Genomic DNA, 15,878 nt, shown 5'->3' with positions numbered 1-15,878 from the left:
TCTGGTCTGATGAAACCAACATTGAACTCTTTGGCCTGAATGCCAAGCGTCACGTCTGGAGGAAACTTGGCATCATCCCAACGGTGAAGCATGGTGGTGGTAGCAAAAATGTATATAAATTAGCAAAAATGTCTGTTTTTGCTTTGTCATTATGTTTTTTTTTGTGTTGATTGATGAGAAGGAAAAAAACAATTTAATCTATTTTAGAATAAAGCTGTAATGTAACAAAATGTGGAAAAGGTCAAGCAGTCTGAATACTTTTAGAAGGCACTGTCTACAAAGGTATGTATCAAATTAGTCGATTTGGCTATTTCAGCCACACCTGTTGCTGACAGGTGTATAAAATCGCACACAGCCATGCAATCTCCATAGGGAAACATTGGCAGTAGAATGGCCTTACTGAAGAGCTCAATGACTTACACAGAGGCAGCCACCTTTACAACAGTTCTACTTTCACGTTTTGAAAGATGAAGATCACTTTTTACAGTTTATCAGGAGAACACATATGCCTATTAATTGGGTACTTGGGGATAGGCTAACATGTGGTGGTTAGACACTCACTAATCCAAATGCCATATGGGCGGATAGTTGAAATTGATTGTTGGAGACACTTGAGGAGTGATCCTATTGTTTCTGATGGTTTAGCATTGGGGCACGACTGAACGACGCATACCCTTCCTCTGAAGATTCAAAGGTTAGACCGTCTGTCTCCTGCCTTTATCTTTGGCGGCTCATCCAGACAGAATAAAGACGCCTGTCTCCAACCTGTGCTCCATTATACAATAGACTTTTACATCACTTATTTAATCAGACGACTGCGCTAAATTATATGATAGCGTTTGGAGAGGGGATTCCTGTGAACTTTTCAGGACATTACACTGTAGCATTTCCCCACGCCCCTGCATTAGTTTAGTATAGTGGACATGTGATAAGATAAATATATATGGCATTATTGGAAAAAATATTTTGTCTTCACCTTCGAAAGGCGTCACACAGAACTAAACTAGCCTATCTGCTTGTTTGAGGTCAGCCGGTTGTTTCCGAAAGGTTTGACAAAAAAAGTGATCTTCAATTAACCTTCCAATTTCCAAATGATCACCAATATGTAGCATTGGATTTGGTTTTCTATGCGCCTATATTTTTGGTCTACACAATTATAATTAATTCATAGGTTGGTGGGTGGAATGATGTGGTATACTTGTCTATATTGCAGACAATTGAATGTGTGTGGCGTGGTTTTGTTTGTGTTATTTAGTCTTTCCATCTTAGATCATGATTTCTGCTCACCTAAGAGAAGTTACCACAGCCAGCCTCAGGATCCCAAAACTGCTGTCGGGTTTCCCTTTGATGCCCACATATCAGGCGTAGCCTAGTCAAAAAAAAGTGGTTAGAGAATCATTTCATTTTGAAGAGGCTGAAGGCAGGGAGAAGGGAATTCTTCTATCCAGCGGCTTAACAGTGCAGTTACACACATTTGAATTGATCTCCCGAGTTTAGATAACATCAGCGAGTTATGGTAATTGTCTGCCTGATTGACCTTCCACAAAGACGAAGTGTGTTTATTAAAATGCCCGGAAAGTAGAGCAACGTTTCTGCAATTTTAGCACTCCCAATGAGCCAGTAGCCAATAGCAGTGACTGGGCTATAGCCTACCATTAAAAACCAGTGTAGGACTTTAAAAGTCTGAGCTGGGGAGGGGGTATTGGAATATTGGGGAATTATGTTAAGGTTACGCATCAGTTGTAATGGTTGCGCATGCTTTCTAATGCTGACAATAGATCACTTTCGACCATATTTGGCTTGGAGTTACAAAATTAATATTTATCGTAGTGCTGACTCTGAGCCAGTGTCACGCGAGAGGCCATTCTTACGCAATTACAGGCAAGTCATTATGCGCAGAGTCTGTTGACAAGGGAGAACAAATTGACTTGGAGACTTCTTCAAAAAGCTTTTCATTCGGACGTTTTGCAGTAAAAGCTTCACATTTATAGACAATAAACCATCTCACTTTGCTTGGCCTTGTTTGGGCACGCTCCATATGCTTATTGTTCCAATGTCTTCCTTCAAGTTCATGGCCATAATAGCATCTCTATAAATCAGAGATTCACAGGTAGACATTTTGTCAACACATAGACCAGTGAGCAAAATAATGTGAAAATGAAATTAGGTTAATTTAGGTGAAAGATAAATGAAAGATTAAAAAATATATTTTCCCACTCATGCCAGCTTTTTCCAAAGTTATTAAATTGTAGTGATCATGTTCAACATGTTCAGCTCTACAGAAAAACAGAACACTTCAACTTCAATAACATTCAAAATTTTGGTTACAGAAAAGTTTTTCTTGCTATGACTGTAATATGTGGTTGTTTATCTACCATAGTTGAATGTAAGTTGCTCTGGATAAAAGTGTCTGCTAAAAGCCCAAAATGTACATGTAAAAGGAACACTTGCAAAGCATGGTGGGTATTATTCTAATGAGCTCCACCCCAAACAAGACCAAATTTAGTCGGTCCATGTCTCACAAGTTTGGACAGCACAGTACAGCACAGTAGAGTTTGGTTCAGTAGAGTATAGTACAGTAGAGAACAGTACAGTAGGGTACAGTACAATATAGTACATTTGACTGTACTTTACTGTGTTCTACTGAACTGTACTGAACTATACTTTACCGTACTGTACTCTGCTGTGCTCTACTGTACTGTACTCTACTGTATTGAACTGTACTGAACTATACTGTAATGTACTCTGCTGTGCTGTACTGTGCTGTCAAATTTGTGAAACATAGACATCTACGATTGGTTCAGATTTGACCTGACCAAAAAAAGTCTGTGGACGCTGAAATCAAGGTCAGGGCAGATGGACAAAATTTTAACGTCCATCGACGTTGGTGTCTGACGGTTCTCACTTGGAGGCCTATTAGTCTAGCTTTCCTGGAAGACAGTTTATATGGCTGACAACCCCTCTGCAGTAGCTTTTTAAATAGCTATTACAGGTACTAGGCTAATGGGAATATGTTGTAGTATTACTGAAATGTATCCAGGGCAGCAGCAGACCACCAAGGCAGACATTCCTATTCTGAACCCTGGGCTATAACTTTGTTTAGTTTCTGTTGCTTTGGGGAAGTAAACACTACTTTTAACAGCTATCGTGGACTGAATTCTTGTAGGGCCCACAAACAACCTTATGGAGAGCTCTCCCTCCCCTTTTCCTTCCCATTCGTATTATCACATTTTAATGGCAGCCCTTGTGCACCTTGCCTGGCTGGACTTAGTAAGTCCTTCGTTTGATTTGAAAGTGGTCGGTTCAGATAAATAAAGGCATGCGTCGATTGGGTGCTTAAAACCCCTGTTGTTGGAAGGGGGCATCACCCTGTGCGGCCGGTCCCCCGGCTCCAACCTGTTCCATGGTGCATCCTCGCCCTCTACCAGGGATTGGGTGGGGGTAAAAGAGGATTGGGTGGGGGAGTGATGAGAGCTGATGTCAGTGCAGCTGGAGGTCAGGGCCTCTCGTTTCACTCTCCCACTCATGGAATGGTAAAACACGCACGCACGCACGCACACACACACACACACACACACACACACACACACACACACACACACACACACACACACACACACACACACACACACACACACACACACACACACACACACACACAGACACACACACACACACACACAGACAGACACACACGCTCTCTTATGGTATGGAAAGGCTTGACTCAAACACACCTTCAAGCATGTACACACACACCAAGCTGAGGGGATTGAAACACTAGATTCTGGCTGTTGCCCAACTGTAGGAATTATCTGTCACACACAATCCCTGCCTGTACCTCATCTCCACTCATCATACACACCTCTGCTCTGACACATGGTACCAGGACAGGCCCTTGTATACTCAGGGGATGAGACTGTCATCAGGGGAATAAACTGGCCTTAGGATAATCTGCGAGACACACTCTCACAGGTGTGAAAAAAGTTGGCTCTACCCCTTGGCGCTTATGGAAGTAAAGGGAAGAGTGGATACAGTAGGTGGAATTACTTTGAGGTTCAAACACAGGGGAATTTGTCATGTGCAGAAGTTCAGGAGTCCTTCGGTGGTAACTCTGGTGTCAATGGTTACTGTAACGAAAAGAGATACAATTCCCATTTTCTTTGTTCTGTAGTGTAAAGACCCTACTATTTTCTCCACTTGACTATCAGATATTCCACCTAGAAAACTGTTTCAAAAACAGCTTAACGACAGTCTCCTCACTTATACATACTGAGAGGGGGATTGAAGTGGAAATTTCCACTTGTTGAGGAAACAACTGTCAGGTTTTGAAATTGGATGTCAAGTGCCGACGGAATGTGTCTTTTGCCTAATTTTCAGCAGGGCAGGGTGTCCCCGTGGTAGGCCTTTCTTCCCCTGCCCCGGTCCTGTGCACTTTCATTATATATATGCGGTAGGCCTTTCTTCTACTGCCCCGGGCATGTCCTCTTTCATTATATATATCCGGTAGGCCTTTCTTCCCCTGCCCCGGTCCTGTGCACTTTCATTATATATATCCGGTAGGCCTTTCTTCCCCTGCCCCGGTCCTGTGCACTTTCATTATATATATCCGGTAGGCCTTTCTTCCCCTGCCCCGGTCCTGTGCACTTTCATTATATATATGCCGTAGACCTTTCTTCCCCTGCCCGGGGCCTGTGCACTTTCATTATATTAATCCGGTAGGCCTTTCTTCTCCTGCCCCGGTCCTGTGCGCTTTCATTATATACGCCTAATGAAAAGATGGTCGCTGGACAGCGCAGCCAACCAACTGTCTCCCGGCCTGTAGTTAAGGCAGTGGCTCAGCTCCCAGCTCCCCTCTACCCCCAGCCCTTCTAGAACAGGTGTGCTGCCTTCTACCTTCCACACAACAGCTGCGTCCCAATAACTATCTGAGCATCCTTTACTTGGGTCGTTCAACTCAAGATCACGGATAGATAGGTGGCAGTATTGCTTTCACATATAAACTTGTTTGAAAGTCATTGATCATGAAAGGAAGGAGATGAGGGTGGTAGGCTCGGGTTTTGCCACCTTTCTTCCTTCAGTCTTCCTGTGGCAAGAAGTTTACCAAAAGCTATGTAGCACTGTAAGTATAACTCAGTGTAAAGTGAGTCCACCAAGGCCCTAGCTAACTGTTGCAAACTTGTCTGTTGTAAACACGCTCCTTTAAAGAGACAAAGCAGCTCACAAAGCTGAAGGGCTCTGCCCCATCTACCTCCACCCACTTCAAAGGACTAATCCACCTTTCAGAGGTCAGGCTCAGGTTTCAGAGGTCAGGTTCATAATCAGACATGCAACCATATGCATGCAACCTCGTCCACTAACAGAATAGTGTTTAAATCGGAAACAGTTTCTCTTTGTGAATTAGGTTACCAGACCTTTCTCATTCAGAGTGTGAAAACATAGGGAAACAGCGCTAAGTTCTGAGCTACAGCTCGACTGAGGGCGGCCTACCGGCGTTGGATCTGGGTGCTTATTTGCTAACAGACTCCCTCTGTGTTGGTAAGCAGAGCCTTTGTGTGGGCCCTCGAAGAGGCAGGTGGATTGTGCCCAAGGTTTTTGTGGGCTACAGTTTGAAAGCAACAATGTGAAACCGGAGCTGTAATGCGACCTTGAGGCAATTAGGCTAACAATAGGCCCGTTTTTTCTTTTGTGCTACTAAACACCATTTAAGGGGGGAAATACAAATAGTTGAGGGGTGGGGGGCATGAGGCAGGGTGCAGTCGTCCCTTTCCCATGTTTGCAGACTGACAGAGAGGGCTAGTAAGAGGAGAGTGAAGGAAGGAAGGAGGGAGGGGCAGATAGAGACCTGTGCCTCTTCACCCTCCTCCCTCCCTCCCTCCCTCCCTGTGCCGCCGTATTCTTCCCTGAATGGAGTGTGTCCACCGGATCTGCCTGGGATGAAATGTCATATCTCAGACTGATCCTTATCTCTTAATCGCTTCCTTTGTCTCCCATGATTCCCCAGGCCCTCCCTTACTTCCCTCCATGGACTTTGATGTGTCAGCCACGGTTAGGGACACTGGGGATGGGATGTGTGCTGTACTGACTCTTCTTTAAACTGAACTAAACAAGAGCTGCAGGGGTTATCAAGCAACAAGATCTCATGGTTTTACCAATTTCACTTCAGATTCTGATGTTTAGCAATGTTCATCCAAACGTCACATTTTGAAGTGTTTTAATAAAAATTGGTACTTTTTATCCCTTTTTCTCGCCAACTTCGTGATATCCAATTGGTAGTTACAGTCTTGTCCCATCGCTGCAACTCCCGTACGGACTCGGGATAGGCGAAGGTCGAGAGCCATTCGTCCTCCGAAACACGACCCCCGCCAAGCCGCACTGCTTCTTGACACACTGCTCGCTTAACCCAGAAGCTGGCTCCGCCAATGAGTCGCTAGAGCGCGATGGGACAAGAACATCCCGACCGGCCAAACCCTCCCCTAACCTGGATGACGTTGGGTCAATTGTGCGCCACCTCATGGGTCTCCTGGTCACGGCCGGCTGCGACACAGCCCGGTATCAAACCCGGTCTGTAGTGACGCCGCTAACGCTGCAATGCAGTGCCTTGGTCTGCATCGCGGGAGGCCGAAGTGTTGTTGACACCATGGGTTGACACCTCCTGCTTAGCATAATTGTTGGAGCTAGAAACACAAGCATTTCGCTACACCCGCAATAACATCTGCTAAATATGTCGATGTGACCAATAAAATTTGATTTGATTTTGATTTGAATAACAGATTCATACATTTAAAAACAGATAGTGTCTGTCCTACCATTGAAGTCGGAAGTTTACATACACTTTAGCCAAATACATTTAAACTCAGTTTTTCACAATTCCTGACATTCAATCCTAGTAAACATTTCCTGTCTTAGGTCAGATAGGATCACCACTTTATTTTAAGAATGTGAAATGTCAGAATAATACTAGAGCGAATGATTTATTTCAGCTTTTATTTCTTTCATCACATTTCCAGTGGGTCAGAAGTTTACATACACTCAATTAGTATTTGGTACCATTGCCTTTAAATTGTTTATATTGGGTCAAACGGTTCAGGTAGCCTTCCACAAGCTTCCCACAATAAGTTGGATACATTTTGGCCCATTCCTCCTGACAGAGCTGGTGTAGCTGAGTCAGGTTTGTAGGCCTCCTTGCTCACACAAGCTTTTTCAGATCTGCCCACACATTTTCTATAGGATTGAGGTCAGGGCTTTGTGATGGCCACTTCAATACCTTGACTTTGTTGTCCTTAAGTCATTTTGCCACAACTTTGGAAGTATGCTCGGGGTCGTTGTCCATTTGGAAGACCCATTTGCGACCAAGCTTTAACTTCCTGACTGATGTCTTGAGATGTTGTTTGAATATATCCACATAATTTTCCCTTCCTCATGATGCCATCTATTTTGTGAAGTGCACCAGTACCTCCTGCAGCAAAGCAACCCCACAACATGATGCTGCCACCCCCGTGCTTCATGGTTGGGATGGTGTTCTTCGGATTGCAAGCATCCCCCTTTTTTCCTCCAAACATAACGATGGTCATTATGGCCAAACAGTTATATTTTTGTTTCATCAGACCAGAGGACATTTCTCCAAAAAGTACAATCTTTGTCCCCATGTGCAGTTGCAAACCATAGTTTGGCTTTTTATGGCGGTTTTGGAGCAGTGGCTTCTTCCTTGCTGAGCGGCCTCTCAGGTTATGTTGATATAGGACTCGTTTTACTGTGGATATAGATACGTTTGTACCTGTTTCCTCCAACATCTTCACAAGGTCCTTTGCTGTTGTTTTGGGATTGATTTGCACTTTTCGCACCAAAATACGTTCATCTCTAGGAGACAGAACGTGTCTCCTTCCTGAGCAGTATGACGGCTGCGTGGTCCCATGGTGTTTATACTTGCGTACTATTGTTTGTACAGATGAACGTGGTACCTTCAGGCATTTGGAAATTGCTCCCAAGGATGAACCGGACTTTTTTTATGAGGTCTTGGCTGATTTCTTTTGATTTTCCCATGATGTAAAGCAAAGAGGCACTGAGGTTGAAGGTAGGCCTTGAAATACATCCACAGGTACACCTCCAATTGACTCAAATTATGTCAGTTAGCCTATCAAAAGCTTCTAAAGCCATGACATCATTTTCTGGAATTTTCCAAGCTGTTTAAAGGCACAGTCTGTAACGGTTGTCGTCGGTGGAAGGAGAGGACCAAAGCACAGCGTGGTTAGTGTTCATCTTATTTAATAATAATCCAAAACTGAACACTTCAAATACAAAACAACAAAGTGAAAACCAAAACAGTTCTGTCTGGTCCAGACACACAAAGACTGAAAATAACCACCCACCAAAACCCAACAGAAAACAGGTTACCTAAATATGGTTCCCAATCAGAGACAAAGATTGACAGCTGCCTCTGATTGAGAACCATATCAGGCCAAACACAGAAATAGAAAATCATAGAAAAACTAACATAGACAACCCACCCAACTCACGCCCTGACCATACTAAAACAAAAGACAAAACAAAGGAACTAAGGTCAGAACGTGACACAGTCAGCTTAGTGTAGGTAAACTTCTGACCCACTGGAATTGTGATGCAGTGAATTATAAGTGAAATAATCTGTCTGTAAACAATTGTTGGAAAAATGACTTTTGTCAAGCACAAAGTTGATGTCCTAACCGACTTGCCAAAACAATTTTTTGTTGACAAGAAATTTGTGGAGTGGTTGAAAAACGAGTTTAATGACTCCAACCTAAGTGTATGGAAACTTCTGACTTCAACTGTATATCTGAGAGATATAAGACAGATCAGGAAACTATATATATATGTAGTATATATACACACACACACAGAATGTCAGCTACTGTTCTAACATGTGGAAATGCATCCCAGGTGACTACCTCATGAAGCTGGTTGAGAGAATGCCAAGAGTGTGCAAAGCTGTCTACAAGGCAAAGGGTGGCTACTTTGGAGAATCTAAAATATATTTAGATTTCTTTAACACCTTTTTGGTTACTACATGATTCCATATGTGTTATTTCATAGTTTTGATGTCTTCAATATTATTCTACAATGTAGAAAATAGTACAAATAAAGAAAAACCCTTGAATGAGTAGATGTGTCCACATTTGACCGGTACTGTATTTATATATATTTTAACACATTCGACACCTTTTTTTAGGCACTAAACTACTTTCATATATACTTCCATAAATGTTTTTAACTGGTACCGGCTACCTTCAGTCGAGTCTTGTGAGGCTTCTGGGCGTCCTACCGACATGTACGTGTTCATGAGAGACTCTCCTTTCCATAAAGGGGTCATAATAGTTTTTAGGCCAAACCACTCGGAGAAGACGAATTTTCGGGATGTCTCCTGGTCTGAAAAACACTGATGTAGCTCTGCCTCCTTTCACCGCTGATGCGGAAGGCCGATATCACTGGATGTGATTGAGACTCAGCCTATGCAAAAAAATATATCTCTAGCTTAAACAGACAGATTTTTAAGGGGATTTTTTTATGGGCTGAACTGTGCTGATGGTGGGTCGGCCTCATTCCCCATCTCTATAAGCCACAATCAGATGCCAGACAAATATGATTCAAATGCCAGACAGGAATTCAACACAGAGAGAGGGGAAAAAATATTTTAAAAATACACAATGAGAACAAAAAAAATGTCTAGGAAGCTTTTGTGGGATGCAACTGGGACTGAAGATGGGGTGGGTACTTAAGAGGTGAGTAGGGAGAGGTCAGAATGTGCAGTTCTGTAGCTGCACACTATGGCAGGAAAAAGGGAGTGAAATAAAGATAGAGACGTGGACAGGTGTAGGTAGAGTGACTTGGAAAAAGAGGAGTGAGTGGAGAAGGGACAAGGGAAGGAATTGAAATGGCAATGGACAAGTGAGAGGAGAGTGGTGGAGAGAGGAAAGACTGGAAGGAGCGCTAAAGAGAGAGCATGAGAATGGGAACACAGCCAGGCCTTTTTGGTCTCATTTGGGGCGACTAGAGTATGGCTGCTTCAGGATCGTCATAAATGTGCTGCTGCTGCTTTCCACAGGGGAACGCATGTGTACGTACATGCATGCGTGTGTTGATGTGTGTGTGAACGTGTACCTGTGCATATATCTATATCCGCTTACACATAGAAGACACGTTAGATGTATCAGGGACAATTGTTCTCATTTTGATTCATGTGATGGTCACAACATTAGATGTGAAGTCAAAGCCAGGTTGGTAGGGGTACATTGTGTGCCCCCTCTGCTGGCGGGAGACAACATGACACTGTGTGTGTCTGGCCACAAACAGTGGGCTCACACACACATCACACACACACAGGGACGCTTCGCAACTTCGGGTGAAAGAACAATATCATATTTCTCTGTGGGGAGGCCACCCAGCAACTGCTTCCATAGCGCGACAGAGACAGGAGACCTGACTCAGAATAAGAGGTTTTGACTTTGCCAAAAGCAACAAATGCAATTGTTTGTTTCACAGGGAGTGGGGGTACACAAGGGCCTCGCCACCTCCCTTTAGGCACAGACTTTTCGTTGAAATGATATGGAAACAACGCTGATTCAAGCAGTAGGCTGATTGAGGGTGAAGACTGGGTGGAAAAATAATAAAAACATTTAAAATGTCACCACAAGAACAGACCCATCAAACTACATATAACCTAATAGCTGTTTTGAAGACCATTACTATCTCCTTTCTGAGTTGGACTATTCTAAACCCTGGATTGACAAATTGTGGAGAGACACATTGTTTCAGCCACCAGTATATCAGTGTGTGTATTTGTACATGTACAAGTAGCATAGTGAAAATAAGCTTGTACTTTTCCCCAGATTTATTCCTAAGCTTGAACAAACGTTGACACTCCCTCCATTGCAAGAATTTGTCAAGAGTCTGCTTGTTGCTTTTGGCATGGACATACACAACTGTATACATTTAGCAATGAACATTAGGACATAGTAGGGTGAGATCATGAACATATGGGCGAAGCACTTAAGGGCCCTGCGCTGAACCCCGGGGTACACCCTGGCTGTGTTAGTGAACGCTTGACTTGTCATATACTGCATACATATTATTACTCCTCCCTGTGAGGGAAACATGTCCACACAATGAAGAGGAATCAAAACGGGACTGAGATTGGTGAAATTAATATGAATGGTATACATCGTCCAACCAAATGCTTACTTGCAGGTTCCTTCTAGACAACGCAATAACAATACAAAATAATAAAAAATAAGAATATGAACATAAAGTAAATGGCAGTAGAATGGAATAATCATTTTAGCATAAGTATAATACAGGAAGGCAAAATGTATAGTACAATACACACGGTCCCGTGTGGCTCAGTTGGTAGAGCATGGCGCTTGCAACGCCAGGGTTGTGGGTTCATTCCCCACGGGGGGACCAGGATGAATATGTATGAACTTTCCAATTTGTAAGTCGCTCTGGATAAGAGCGTCTGCTAAATGACTTAAATGTAAATGTACATGTGTATAGTGAAAGGGGGGATTGGGGGGGGTAAGTGTATAAATTCTGTGCAGAGAATCAGAGCAGGTGGTCAGTGGTCAATCCAGTTCAAGTGTTCATGATCTGGATTCATGTTCGACAGATGACTATGTTCAGCTTTTCATTTTACTAGTTAGCCATGTCCAGCCTACTCAGCTAACTTCCCAGAGGAAGTGAAAAGTGCCCATCTGACTGGTAGCACATTAGAGCTTTTAATCTCTATTCTGTATCCCTCACTAACGGTATCATAGTGGTAAGGGTTGGGAAGGTTGTGTTAGTATTGTTGCATTCTTCTCAGTGTTGCACATTTTGAATGGCTTTGTTTTTCTTGTGAGTGAATACTTCCTCTGGGGCCAGCAAACATTTGAAGAGGGGAAAAAACAGCAACACAAACGTTCAATTAAACCATTCCCATCTTGTAATAAAAAATGATAATTAATGAACGAGGCAGAATAAACAAACAGGGCCATTGCCATGGTAACGGAAGGGACCTGCTGAGGTGTTGCCCTCAGGATTCTGGGGATGGCTACGATCAGAGAGGAAGAGGCGAAGTGAGAGGTTTCTCTGTCCATTAGAAGCCCAATGTGTTTCTATGGGTTTATTGTGGACCTAAGCTTGTCGCCTGCCTTCCCGCCTTTGGGACAACGACTCCCATTGTTATGGCGGAGACATGAGCCTTGCATTATTATATACAGATCTCTGGTACGATCCAGGTGTGAGGTTGTGACCTTTTTTACGTGCTACTGGCATAGCCTTGGCACGATGGATTATAGGCACCAAGCCTATGAGTTGGATAAAGTTCAAGCATAAGGGTGGGGAGGCCTATCACTTTGCCTCTATTCTCTCTTGTGTTGTTCTAATATGCTTTAAAACACTAGGAGGGAACTGAAAAGAAAAGCAACTTAATGAAGACCAGGCTGGCTATGCCAACGGACAGGAGCCTTCCATTGGATACACTGAGGGCACAATTTATTTGTCCTGTGGCAAGGAGAGGATGTGTGCACTGGATAGCAGTTCTCTCAAGTCGCTCTGTTTCGACAAACACTACACTACTTAAAGTCATTGTTGATCAAGACTGCACCGTCTTGCCAGTTAGCTATCAGGGCTTCAGGGGCTGGAAGAGAGAGAAAGAGGAAAGGACAGAGAATAGGAAAGATAGATGATTGGAAATGGGAGGGGGAGAGGACATCCTGTCTAACTGCATTGTTACAGAGGAAGAGAGAATGATGACAAATAGAGGAAGAGAGAGAGGGCAACACGGTGAGAGATGAGAGAGAAAGAAAGGGAAACAGGATGGGACAGGCGCTCGTGGTGTTGTGTGTGTGTGTGTGTGTGTGTGTGTGTGTGTGTGTGGTGTGTGTGTGTGTGTGTGTGTTGTGTGTGTGTGTGTGTGTGTGTGTGTGTTGTGTGGTGTGTGTGTGTGTGTGTGTGTGTGTGTGCGTGTGCGTGTGCGTGAGAGTGCGTGCGTGGCGTGGTGCGTGCGTGCCGTGTAGGTGCTGGCTGGCCACGTGCGCCCCGGAAAGGCTCGGAGCACAACCAGTCATTAGGAAGTCATGGCCGTCTGGAGTGCATTACAGACAGGGTACTATAACTCTTACAAGCACAGGCTGGTATCAATTCAACCCTGAATACAAGGGAGGGAGGGATGAAGGAAGAGGAAAGGAAAGATTGAGGAGAGGCAGAGTGAGGATAGAAGGCAGGCAGAGCGAGAGTGAGGATTGAAGGCAGAGAGAGGAGAGAAGGAGAGGCAGAGAGAGAGAGAGAGCAGAGAGAGTGAGGAGAGAAGGAAAGGCAGAGAGAGTGAGGAGAGAAGGAGAGGCAGAGAGAGAGAGTGAGGAGAGAAGGCAGAGAGAGGAGAGAAGGAGAGGCAGAAAAGAGGAGAGAAGGCATAGAGAGAGTGAGGAGAGACGGAGAGGAAGAGAGAAGTGGAGGAGAGAAGGAGAGGCAGAGAGAGAGTGAGGAGAGAAGGAGGAGAAAGAGAGTGAGGAGGGAAGGAGAGGCAGAGAGAGAGTGAGGAGAGAAGGAGAGGCAGAGTGAGAGTGAGGAGAGAAGGAGAGGCAGAGAGAGTGAGGAGAGAAGGAGAGGCAGAGTGAGAGTAGGAGGAAGAGAGGCAGAGTGAGAGTGAGAGAGAAGGAGAGGCAGAGGGGAGAGTGAGGAGAGAAGGAGAGGCAGAGAGAGTGAGGAGAGAAGGAGAGGCAGAGTGAGAGTGAGGAGAGAAGGATAGACAGAGAGAGTGAGGAGAGAAGGATAGACAGAGAGAGTGAGGAGAGAAGGAGAGGCAGAGTGAGAGTGAGGAGAGGCAGAGAGAATGATGAGAGAGGAGAGGAGAGAGAGAAGGAGAGCAAGGAGAGAGAAGGAGAGGCAGAGTGAGAGTGAGGAGAGAAGGAGAGGCAGAGTGAGAGTGAGGAGAGAAGGAGAGGCAGAGTGAGACTGAGGAGAGAAGGAGAGGCAGAGTGAGACTGAGGAGAGAAGGATAGACAGAGAGAGTGAGGAGAGAAGGAGAGGCAGAGTGAGAGTGAGAAGAGACAGAGAGAATGATGAGAGAAGGAGAGGCAGAAGAGAGAAGGAGAGGCAGAGAGAGAGTGAGGAGAGGGAGAGAGAGAGTGAGGAGAGAAGGAAGAGAGTGAGGAAAGATGGAGAGGCAGAGAGAGAGTGATGAGAGAAGGAGAGGCAGAGTGAGAGTGAGGAGAGAAGGAGAGGCAGAGTGAGAGTGAGGAGAGAAGGAGAGGCAGAGTGAGAGTCAGGAGAGAAGGAGAGGCAGAGAGAGCGTGAGCAGAGAAGGAGAGAGAGTGAGAGTGAGGAGAGAAGGAGAGGCAGAGAGAGCGTGAGCAGAGAAGAGGAGACAGAGAGAGTGAGGAGAGAAGGAGAGGCAGCGTGAGAGTGAGGAGAGAAGGAGAGGCAGAGAGAGAGTGTCCTGCATGAGACCAGCATGAGACAGTATTGAAAATCTTAGCCACAGCTAGCCCAGAAAAAGAGAGACCGTAAGTAGGGAGGGAGAGGCAAGAAAATAGAGAAGATGGGAAGAAAGAGGAAGGAGTGCAGGGAGGAGAAACAGAGAGAGCTGAATCGTTCGACACAGATGTCGTTTTGACTGCAGCCTTCAACAGTCTGACAGTTTTTGGTGTTTTCTGTCTGTCTGAGTTTCATCAAATGGACATGATTCACTCGAGACCAGAAAGAGGGATGGAGAGAGAGAGAAGGACAGGGATGAGGAAAGAAGACAAAACGAAATTCATCATGTCCACTTCTGTGGCCTTCTTCACCCAAAGAGAAAAGCAGGAGAGAAGAGGGATGGATATGAGGAAGGAAGAGCGAGTGAAAACACTATCAGCTGACATAAACAGAAGTTCACTCAGCCTTGCATGAGTAGGCCAAACACCACAGTGAAGGGTCAAATGTCATATTAGCAACATCAGGGTTCAAACTGCACGTGTTCTTACCCCAAAAGAAGAAAATACCCACAATCGTCCATGGCTGCACTGTTTTATGAGCCAACTAGGCACATTTTTAGGGCAATAAAGTCAACTCCTTTGTTCAAGTTCATGTTTTATTTGTCACATGCACAAGTACAGTGAAATGCTTAACTTGCAAGACCAACCTAACAGTGTCAGGACCCGGTGCGAGAAACAGTCACTAATAATCGTCAGAACCCAGAAGATGAGGCAGACACAGCAGTACTAGCGATAGTGGTTAATAAAGAACAAAATCTTCAGGCAAAGAAACTAAATCCACAATGTCCAAAAATAAAGCCAAAAGGCACAAAATGGAAATCCTCCAAAATACAAAAGAAACTTCACAAAGTGGTAAAAAACAGCAGGGAAAAACAAACCTCAAAGACTACTCAAATAATACACAAGAAACTAAACCAGAGAACCTCTGAAAATCCAACAAGAGAAATTCTGAATAAAACAAGGCTTGGGCTGTTCAGGTTTGGCCAGGACTGTTCTTGGTTTGTGTCACTAATTGCCCATTGCACCTTTTTTTTAACCTTTGTTTTTTCTGCTTTTTATTGATTGCACCTGTGTGTCGTTCCCTTGTTAGTATTTAAACCCTGTGTTTCCTCAGTTCTTTGCTCAGTGTTTGTATGTTAGCACCCAGCCCCAGCCCAAGCCTTGTTTTGTAACATATATTTTCGCTTGTTGGATTTTCCAGAGGTTCTCTGGTTTTGTTCTTGAGTGTTTTGGATTTAGTCTTTTGAGGTTTGTTTTTCCCTTGCTGTTCTTACCACTTGTGGATTTCTTTGTATTTTGGAAGATTATCCCTTTTTGCCTCTTGGCTGTATTTTGGACTTTGTGGATTAAGATTCTTTGCCTAAGATCTTGTTCTTTAATTAAAACCACCATCTC

This window comes from Salvelinus sp. IW2-2015, linkage group LG4q.2, assembly GCF_002910315.2.
Source record: "Salvelinus sp. IW2-2015 linkage group LG4q.2, ASM291031v2, whole genome shotgun sequence".
NCBI classification, from domain to species: domain Eukaryota; kingdom Metazoa; phylum Chordata; class Actinopteri; order Salmoniformes; family Salmonidae; genus Salvelinus; species Salvelinus sp. IW2-2015.
Note: the sequence above shows the minus strand (reverse complement) of the source record.